This window comes from Berghia stephanieae, chromosome 12, assembly GCF_034508935.2.
Source record: "Berghia stephanieae isolate SIO BIC M18660-M18661 chromosome 12, UCSD_Bste_1.3, whole genome shotgun sequence".
Taxonomy (NCBI): Eukaryota; Metazoa; Mollusca; class Gastropoda; order Nudibranchia; family Aeolidiidae; genus Berghia; species Berghia stephanieae.
In genome coordinates this window covers 43,138,314-43,149,688 of record NC_088371.1, presented here as the reverse complement: position 1 = coordinate 43,149,688, position 11,375 = coordinate 43,138,314, and the positions used below count along the sequence as shown (strand labels likewise).

The window sequence follows — 11,375 nt, the reverse complement described above, 5'->3', positions numbered from 1 at the left end:
AACGCAACCCAGATATGACACAAATGCCATCCCTGGTGCCTCAATTTTCCTCACATAGCAAGAGTTGGTGACTTGTTCTTCAAGCCACGACCATTTAAATTTATGCTTAACACATTTTTCTAAGGTAAGTAAGTCCGATCTGCGATCTAAAAATACTTCAGGCATAATGAATAGGAAGAATAATTTAATAAATAACTGAAAAACTACGGTCGTGCGAGAATAGAGCAGGCCTAGAAGTGATTCAGGAAAATATTTTTCCCTGCTTTTTCCCGGTTTTTTCCAGGCTCTAGGGAAAATTTTAAGGTAGTAATTTTCAAGCATATTCATCAATTCTAGACCAGTTACCACTACCTATATATATATATATATATATATATATATATATATATATATATATATATATATATATATATATATATATATATATATATATATATATATATATATATGAGCCAAGGTCAAAAGGTGCCAATTTTTTTTTTCAAAAATAAAAGTGACATAATAGTCCATTCATGTTTCTATATGTGTAGCAAAAACACTGTACTTCATGAATAAAAGGCCCTTTAGATAACTTTAAGGTCTAGCGCAGTATAATATCGTCAATAATACCTATAGGTTGCTGGTGTCACCTGTGACCGGTGACACCAAAATGAGATAAAAAACTCAATAACCAAATGATTTTTGTTGAGTATCAAACTTTATTTAGTAAGTTATAGATAAAAAGACACAATCAACAACAATCATAGTACACTAATATTACCAACTATTGGAGAAAATGTTGCTTTTTGGTGTCATCGGTCACAAGCAACATAGAATGAAAATATATTATTTCATAAAAATGTTTGTACATTAACAACAACAACAATATTGCATATTCTTATTACCAGCAACGTTCAGAAACTTTTGGAATAAAATGTTGGGAAATAATGTGACCAAAGCATATCTTATTCAGCGACATTGTGTCACTTGTGACATTAGACCGATGACACCATTACTTATGTCACAAGCAATACCAAATTGCAATTTCGACAATATATCAATAATTTCAGTCAAACCAGTGTAATAACCACACTTAAATATGGAATTTGATAATATTTCAGAAACCAAAGACTTCAAAATTAGAAATAATCATGGAAATTAGAGCATCTGAATGTGACTTGTGACATAAGACCGGTGACACCATTACTTATGTCACAAGCAACACCAAATTACACTTTCGTCCATAATATATCATTATTTTCAGTCAAAAAAGCACAATAACCTACTCTAAAATGAAATTCAATAATATTTTAAGAAACTAAATACTTTCAAATTGGAAATATACTTAGAAATTAGTAATACCATTGTTGCTATTACTTGGGTCAAAATCGGCACTAGAACGCAATTTCGCCTCAATAAATCAAGAATAACAACTAAACACATGTAATATAGCCTGTTAAAATGTAATTCAATGACATTTCAAGCTTTGAAGAACATGAAAACAAATACATTAGAAACTTCAAACTTAAGTGTCACCTGTGACATTTTAACCAATGACACCAATGGTCACAAAAAGTACCAGAAGTCACACAAACACTAGATAAATATCAGCCATGGTAATGAATTCATGTAACCATAGCCGCCCTACTGCTCAAATCTACTAGTTTGTAATAATTTAGTGTGTTAATAGTAAATCAAATCAAATTTCTTGACAACTCTTCTTTTATCTGGATTCGTCAAAAGCTTGAGTTTTGTCTTTTTCTTGATTGATACAACCCTGAAACATAAAAAATTAGAATTACAAGGAAATAATTAATTGTGTCAAAATCACAGTCTTATGTGAGATGTCATATCATATTTGTAAATAGAATAATAGCTGAAAACATAATTTTTTGGTGGCACTTTGTAATATCCAATATCAAGTGTTGCTTGTGACAATGTAAAATAGCGATGACACCAAAGTTCAACTTACCTTTTCTGCCTGGAGCCACGCTGGAAAGGCAAATGAAAGTGCTGCACTTCAAAGACTGGTAAGAAGGGTGGATAAAATTGCGAATCGCCATTTAACGAAACAAACTTCCACGTGTTCACGCATGCCGTGTTGCTTGTGACAAATGACACCAAAACCAATAAACCTCAATATCGGCAAAACGGTATACATTTAATCCAAGATTTGAGTTCAGATAGTAAATCTATGCTTTTTTCTCATAATAAAACATTTTATAAACATTAAACACGAGCTTTAAAGTTTCGTGTCGAGTCTTAGTATTGTGCTGTGTTTGATGACACCAAAGGTCACAAGCAACACCAACTTTTTAAGAACTCTCTATGAAACTTAATAGATATGTAATATACTGCAATTGCGTTTAAAAGTAAATTTTGACTTTATACTATTAGTCAAATGTCAATCATGTGAGCTAAAGCATCACATTTAATTTCTACATGATTTCTAAAAAGGTGATGCGTTGACCTCGTTTTAAGCACATGCCAAACAGCATTCAAATTCCACTTTCAAGTTGTTTATTTCATATTCTGTTGAACAGAGTATGTTGAGCTATCTCATTTTATCTCTTCCTCATATTATCAATTGATTACAAGCATTAACCCAATGAAAACAGCCCATAATTAAGTAAAAATCAAATTTTCTTAACACTGGTATCAGGCGGGCACCTTTTGACCTTGGCTCATATATATATATATAATATATATATATATATATATATATATAATATATATATATATAATATATATATATATATATATATATATATATATATATATATAATATATATATATATAATATATATATATATATATATATATATATATTATATATATATATATATATATATATATATATATATATATATATTTTATATATATAGAGAGAGAGAGAGAGAAAGAGAGAGAGAGAATCAGAAAAGAGGGGGAAATTATTGACTCGTAGTACATATTACTATAACAAGCCATCCAGTATCTAAGCCAACACCATCCGTGGGGAAAAAAAAAAGAAGAAAAAAAAAAAAGAGAGAGAGAGAGAGAGAAAGAGAGAGAGAGAGAGAGAGAGAGAGAGAGAGAGAGAGAGAGAGAGAGAGAGAGAGAGAGAGAGAGAGAGAGATGTGAGTGAAAAAGAGAGTGGCTGAGACTGAGAGAAAGAAATATATTGACTCTGGCTATTAATACTTGGACGTATTCCTGTAAAGTCTAGGCCTCCTACAACATGCAAAAAAAATATTTTAAAAAAGAGAGAGACAGATAGAGAGAGAGAGAGAGAGAGAGAGAGAGAGAGAGAGAGAGAGAGAGAGAGAGAGAGAGAGAGAGAGAGAGAGAGAGAGAGAGAAGAGAGACAAAGAGAACAAGAGAAGAGAAATCAATAGAGAGAAAAAGACATTTGAATATTACTATGAGAGAGATAGTAGCGTCCAAAGACTTGTGGCCTACTTATTGAATTGCACATGAATGAAATAAAGCTAGTTAATCTAGAGACAGACAAAACAAACTTAGTACAAATTACAATGAGTAAACGACCTTAATCTGCCATCTCCAAATAATTGAATAACAAGTCACGAAAATTAATTAAAGTAGCCCAAGGACGTCGACCGTCTTTCTTAGCTTAGCTAACAATCGCATTCATGACCAAGTCAAAAACAAAAAAAAAACAACAAAAAAAAACACACACACTCACACTACTAAGATGAGGGGAGGGATGTGTGTTTCTAGCACTCTTGTCTTGTCGACAATGATGAGTCGACTGAGTGAATCAAGCGTCTTTAAGTCTTCGACCAATCACAGGCTATCTAACCGAACCGGCTGGTCGAAACAAAGACGCTTCTCGCCGTCGATGTATTACGCTATTGTGCAAGTGGCAAGGAATATAACACCTTTTTGAGTAGGCCTAAAAGCTAAAATCTAAAAGTAAAAAATATAATTCTGAGGAATTTGAAAGTCACATTGTTGAAATCGGCTTGAAAAAAGAAGAACATTGGTCCTTGTTTCAGAAAAATCGGTTGAAAACCAACTGTTTTAAGAATAAATTCGATTTTAAAAATTGCTTTTGTTTATATTCGATTTTTTTAGCAACTTTTTAATTTATCGGCCGATTTTCTTGATTTTTATATCATTCTTTATATCTCAATGAGACGAGATCAGTGATATACTTTGTTTGTTTCAAATGTAACTACAACATAATTTGTTTTTTTTTAGTTATCAACCGTGCCTGGATAATTTATTCAACAACTGACGCAACTATCCCATTGCCGTCTTCCAGTGTTTCAGCGATGACTCTAAACCACTATAATTACGTCATGCACAGGAAACATGGTAATAGTCTGTGTACTCTACGAATGCGGACCGGACTTTGCTGATTGGGTCGATCGTCATAACATAGGGCCTAGTAGTGTGAGGAAACCATAAGAGGCTGCTGCCATGCTCTAAGCCGATCTTTCGCAGGTTGGGTAATGATTACGCGGAAGAATACATGTTGGGTTGTTGTTCACCTAAATTTTTCTCACGGCTTTTTCCCGGCCCCAGACAATTTTCACCGATTTTCCCGGCTTTTCCCGGTCGGGAAATTTCAAAATAAAGTTCCCGGCTTTTCCCGGCCCACTTCGAGGCCTGGAATAGAGGAAAAGAAGATCGGTCGTATGCCAAACGAGTGAAAACTTCCGATAGAAGTATTCATTCGAAGAAAAATATCTATTTCGCATACATATTTTTCTGGTTCACTTTCAACCGGATAGAGATAATGAACTGAACTGAAAAAAAGAAGAATGGAACGAGGTGTGTGTGTCAGTTGCAAAATAGAAAGAAACGGTCTGGTCCCCAACACACTATGTGCGTTAGTTGATTACTGACTACGAATTGTGATCGACGATTCGCGAACGCGAGCGACAGACACTAGCTAGTTACATGCAGGTAGACACACAAGTATGTGGGCAGACAGTAGACAGTGAACAAGTACACGTCCGGGTAGTGTGGAGGTGGTGATAATTATTGACAAGATGGAGTGCTGTCTGGTTTGTTTTGTCTTTAACGAGATAAGTATAGACCTGTAAATGAGCTCTATAAAAATTGACTGAAACTCTTCGTATCGTTTCAGAAAAATCCAAAGAATCGAGATGAATAGTAAACAGCAAGCTCATTTGAGCAAAACAATGGCAGAAAACTAATTTACGTGGGAATTAATTAGGCCACTTACAACTGTTTCTCATAATCAAGTACCCACATCAGTGAAGAAACGGTCAACCAGTTTGTTTACAACGTGAGGCAATCGAGATGAGCTTGTAGCAATAATAAAACTTTCGATTTGAAGGTGTCTTCATAACGCACTTCCGGCTTTTGCATTAAACTTTTAGGCTCTACCAAGTATATGTGGTCAATTTTGACTTAGACGAAACAGTGAAATTTAACTCTTATCGTATCAGAAAAATCCAAAGAATCGAGATGAATAGTAAACAGCAAGCTCATTTGAGCAAAACAATGGCAGAAAACTAATTTACGTGGGAATTAATTAGGCCACTTACAATTGTTTCTCATAATTAAGTACCCAAATCAGTGAAGAAACTGTCAACCAGTTTGTTTACAACGTGAGGCAATCGAGATGAGCTTGTAGCAATAATAAAACTTTCGATTTGAAGGTGTCTTCATAACGCACTTCCGGCTTTCGCAATAAACTTTCTCATACTTTTAGGCTCTACGAAGTAAATGTGGTCAACTTTGGCTTAGAAGAAACAGTGAAATTTATCGCTTGGCGGCTCAGTTAAAATTGGCTACCATCGGGAACATGACAGGGTTTTAAAGTGAAAAGATAATTTCACAAAGGCTGTGTGAAAATACACTGGGGTGTGTTCAGACACGGCAATTCTAAGAAGCCTTGGCAATATATCCATTGTAAATATAAACGCCATTGAGCAATGCGTAGCACTGTGGAACATTCCTAACTACCTCACGTCATTCTACTACGATTCATGAATTCCTTCTTTCTTTCCTTTTAAAAAATATATGAATTTGACGAATTGACTGATTTCAGTTAATTGACTGAGAATTTACAGGTCTAAATGTTTTTAATACTCTCGTCGAGAGCTGGTTCTGTCTTTTGATGTTGCGAATATATATATATATTTTTTAAATGTCAGAATTTATAGAGCAAAATCGTACTGTCGGAATGCCGACATTTGTTGGAAGATTTACAGGCCTGCTTCCGGTCCGAGAAGCTCCGACACACTTCTGTGCGTGCATTATTTACTGACTAGGTCTGTGTTTGACGACTCGCGCGAACTTCGCAACCGTCTCTCGCTGGTTGTGGCACAGTAGCCAGGCAGTGAATACATCCACGTCTAGAGGAGCGTGTAGGTGACATGATAATATTATAGCTAACTGATAGCCTAGTTTTGTTTTGTTTTTGATGCGACAAAGAACAATTTTTTTCTCCTAAAGTCAGCATTTGAAAGGGAATAAAATCAGATTTTTTCGAGGAACGAAATAAAAGTCATTTATTTTCTTTTTTTTATTGGTTCTGTTCTTTGACGTTACGAATTATATTTTTACAATTAATTGTATTTTAAAATATTAGCACTTATAGAGCAAAATCGTACTGTCGGAAACCCGACAAAAGTCGGAAGATTTACAGGTCTGACTTAAGTCTAAAAGAGAATAATACTTTTATCTCTCATAACTGCGGTAACATAAGAATCATTTCATTTACCAAATCTGTGGGATCTGAAAACTTCACTCAGGTTACAATAAAAATTGCTTCCAAATGCAGTCTGTCATCCATGTTGAATACACATCACCGGTTTACCAGGACTTTGTCGCAGTTGCGGACTGTGAGAATTAACAGACCATATATAGATTGACCACTGTGCCAATTGACGCCACCTTTAAGAAAAAATAAAAAAGCAGTAAATGTCATAACAATAGTAAATAATTCATTAAAAAAAAAATAAAAACTTAAACTCGCTGTGTGTAATTTAAAAAAAATCAAACAATAAGATTTAACCCATTAAAGGCGAGATTCATTCTTACTAACACCAGATCTTAGTCTTAACTCACTAAATCCTAGCCCTCTACTCTCCCAAGAGATTTTTCATACTTTTTAAAATCGCTGTGATTATCCCCAGACACCTGGGGATAATGCAAATTCGTTATCCCTCCCCTGACACCTGTCTGAGGATGACGAAAATTCATTATCCCCAGACACATATTTGAAACGCCGCTCTTTTAAACAATTATCCACATTCCAGAATATGGAATGATTCCAAATGCACATAGAAATAAGGAAAGTTAATAAAATATCTATAAAAACAAAATTGACCAACAATAAATCAGTTGTTACTACATATACACAATATGCGTCTACTTCGAATTGGGTGTCATGGCCGAATGGTTTAGTCGTCTGCCCTGGAAGTTTTACCAGAATCGGCGTTGTGGGTTCAAATCCTGGTTCCGCCACTTTTTAAAAAATTCCGTCTTCTTTTTACAGAACGTTGAAAGGGATAAATGTCCCATCCATCCTCACCCCACTTTTAAAAAAAAAAAAACTCTCTCTTGGTTCCTTTCTAGTTTCTAGCAAATTGTCATATTCGTCCCCACTCCGATCTGAAAAAGTGTCTAAAAAGAATAATTAATTAAAAAGCAAACAAACAGAAATATTCAGAGAGCGACCAAATGGTCAGACAGAGGAGAAAAAAACATTTTTTTTTTAAAATAAAAACAATATTAAGAAATTCATGCTCAGAAACGGAACAAAAGGCAAAACAAAAGGGAGAAAAGAATACTCACTCAAAAAAAAAAAAAAAAGGGGGTGGGGGACATTTATCCCTTGCAACGTCCGGTAAAAAGGTGTCTGGGGATAACGAATTTTCAATGGGAATAATGACAGCCTTTAATTCTTTAATGAATACTGGGGATGTAGGAGCTTTCCGAAAATAATTTTCCTATTGTCTTAAACGTCTGTTGTACATTAAAATTTGTTTAAGATTTATCTAGGCATGAATAAAATTCTGGATGTGAATCGGTTTTCTTTTTTTACTTTTTATTTTTATGTCTATTGTAACCCTATTTTTGCGATGACAAAAAACAAACAAACCGAACTGATCAAAGCAGCTCTCACTGGCTGAAAATGTTATTGCGATACCAAGCATTGTGCCAAGAATGGTGCTATAAGTTTCTGTGGTAACCAGTCACTTCATAAAACTAAAACAAATTAGCACTGGCACCAGTGTCAGTGACCAGTACCTTATCACTATCACCATCCATCATAATTTGGAATCTGGAAAAGGAATGAACCGTTTTAGTATCATGAATCATATCAGTGTTCTATGCAAAACGAACTATTTTCTACTTAAAATATCAAGACTATCTAAATCTAATACTATGTGTTGAAATATGACACTATCCAACATCACACCAATCCAAACATCTCCAACTCCAAACCCCACTCGTTGTAACCAAATGAAAATGAATGTCACACATTCCCACCGTTCAGTCCGCCACAGTGAAAGCAAGTGACATTTTTCAAAGACCCATCAACCCTTGGATGACTTAAACAAAGAGCAACAACAACAATATAAATAATATATCATATTAACCTCAGCGGCAGTACAAGAAAAATTATGCCAGGGTTGTGAGATTATTTTTATAGAACATGCCACACTAGTTATGGGAAAAAAGATAAAATATAGATATCGCTTTATTTCTGCAAAAATGCATATAATAAAAGAAAAAAATCCTCATTGTCACGCGGTCGTAATAATTTGACCTTGGCTCACCATATAATAATACTGTATAATTATCTGTCATTTAGGTAAAATTAAGTGATTTAGCAAAACACTCCCAAAATACCAAATATCAAACCCAGTAAAACTATTATTTTTTATTGCCAAACTGGTAATTCTGCATTGACGCATGCGCACCTTAACCCGCCAAAAAAAGTTGTCTCACTTGTGCCTAGCTGAGGTGCCTCCCTCAGCTGGCTTTTTGCCCCACTATAGCTCGCCTATGTTGGAAAAAGCTCACATTCTCTCTCCGTACTCAGGTGTAAAACGTGGCGCTCAGAAATTTTCCCCATGATTGTAATGACTTTCATAAATTAACTATTGTGACAACAATGTTTATTTGACAGACAAAAGTAAAAATTAATAATAATATATTAATAATAATTAGAAAAAAAATGATAGAATGATAATAATAAGAACAATAATATATAAAAAAATCAATAAATAAGCTTTAAAATATAAAGGAAAATACTTTTTAAATAATAAAATAGTGGGGAAAAAAAATAGTATTGAAAAAAATAAGGTTCCCCGTTGGGCTTTGAACCCAAAAACTTCCAATTAAGAGTCAAGCAGCTCAACCACTATGCTCCTCTCAGCATACGAGGCTTTCGTGTCATTAAGATTCCATCCAACAAGGAGCTCACACGACATTCTGTCTATTATTTGTTTAGACAATTTCTATGCGGATGAAGGGTTTACATTCAAATTGTTCATTGTTCTGATCATTTAATCCCTAGCCTAAGCATTTTAATGAGTTCCTGCCTTCAGACAACCATTTAGCCCTACGACCACCATGCTGATAAATTCACACGACAGAAGTCGTTGAGAGTAGCTAATTCTCAAAATGCGCATGCACGACTCGGGTGTCGAATAACTCTGTTAATATTAAGGACGTAATATTAATATTACTGGGGATAATCACAGCCTCTTAAAATGGGCTTGACGAACCTGTCTAGTCTAAGACAGCTTTATTTTCATTCAACCCAACCAATTTTAAGGTAATAGTAATACCGCAAACTCGGGGACCCAAATAATTCTGGGGGTTTGGGAGGGGGAAAACTTTTTTTAAAAAAGTCTAGTAGGGGTTTTGGGAGGGGGAAAACTTTTTTTTTAAAGTCTAGTAGGGGTTTTGGGAGGGGAGAGACTTTAAAAAAAAAAAAAGTCCCCCCCCCCCCCCCTTCCAACAAAACAAACCCCCAAAAAATTTTTAAGAAAAAGTTTCCCCCCTCCCAAAACCGAAACCCCAAAATTATTTGGGTCTCCGAGTTTGCGGTAGTACCGATTTTAAAACATTGCCACTATGAAAGGTGCGATTGCGGTTTCCTTTTTTTTTTTTTGCCCCCGACACTTCGACTTCGACTTTGAATTTTGAACTTGAACGTGAAAACAAGATTCGGTTCCGCCGACTCAGCGGCTGCCCTGTTTTAAACACTTTTAATGGGGAATTCAATCCAATAACATCTCAAAGAACTCAGCTTTTTCCATAGATTCGAGCATTTACTCTTCTCTCTTTACTACCTATACACAAATGGAGCTATTCCTTTCGCTATGTGATGTGTAGTTATAGTTTGAAAATAGACACTTGTAAACAAACTAAAAATCCCATTCACATTGGTTACGGCTACGGCGAAAGCAAAAGTATTCCGACTAAAATAATGGTGCCAATCAACTAGAGGATGCATTAAACAAGATATAAACAACAACAACAAAATAATACATCAAGCTCACCATTGTTCAGGAGAACAAACTCGGCGTCCGAGCAGGGGTAATTAATTTTTTCCCCTGACTCGTATTTGATGCCTACTAAGTTCGCCATCTTGAGATTGAAAAGGGCGGGCAGATATGCCAGGGTTGTGAGATTATTCTTATAAAACATGCCATACTACTTTTGGAAAAAAGACAAATATTATAGATATCGCTTTCTTTTTTGCAAAAATGCATATATCTATAATAAAAGAAAACACTCTCATTGTTTGTTATGCCGTCAATACTTTATAATTATCTATCATTTAGGTAAAATTACACTTAATTTTAGCAAAAGACTCCCCAAATACCAAAATATCAAACCCAGTTAAAATCGTTTTTTTTTGCCAAACTGGTAATTCTGCATTGACGCATGCGCACTTTAACCCGCCAAAAAAAGTTGTCTCACTTGTGCTAGCTTGCTGGGTCGAGTTTGAAACGATCAAATCGAGCGGGTTTTCGATCGAGTCCTCTAAAATCGAGCGGGTTTCGAGTCAGTGACGTCATCGAGCAGTGATTCGTTTGAAAAAAAAAAATACGAGCATCTCGTTTGCCACAGGAAACTTCACATACCCCTCCCCCTCTTATGTCTGTGGCTGGCTTGACTGCAGCTGGTTATGATGGGAGCTGCCAGATGGCCAAGTTCAAAATTGGTTACTAAGAAACGCTTTTCTATTATTATTCATTTTTTAAAAAAATCTTTTATTTAAAAAAATGAAAAGATAAGTTTATCCAACTGTAGTCGATTGTTTTGTTAATCAAAACCAATGAGTTTTTCAAGGGAGTCAGAATGCTTGTGGTGTTTGGCTATTTGGGGTCTATTTGACTACTTGGGCAAGAAGAAATCTGGCAGCCTTGATTATGATCGTTCGTCGCATC

The 11,375-nt window shown here is 35.0% G+C and overlaps 1 long non-coding RNA gene across 12 annotated transcripts in view; it reads right to left on the bottom strand.

The window, feature by feature from the left end:
* Nucleotides 1-10,605, bottom strand: part of LOC144958026 (uncharacterized) — a 21,513-nt gene extending 10,908 nt beyond the window's left edge. For 2 of the 12 annotated variants that reach the window (XR_013642294.1, XR_013642295.1), the window contains exons 1-3: nt 10,482-10,598; nt 7,759-7,822; nt 6,683-6,855 (exon numbers count right to left, since the gene is read on the bottom strand). This is a non-coding gene — a long non-coding RNA (uncharacterized LOC144958026). The other 10 variants (XR_013642298.1, XR_013642299.1, XR_013642301.1 and 7 more) reach the window with 8 other exon arrangements.
* Nucleotides 10,606-11,375: the final 770 nt, after the last annotated feature.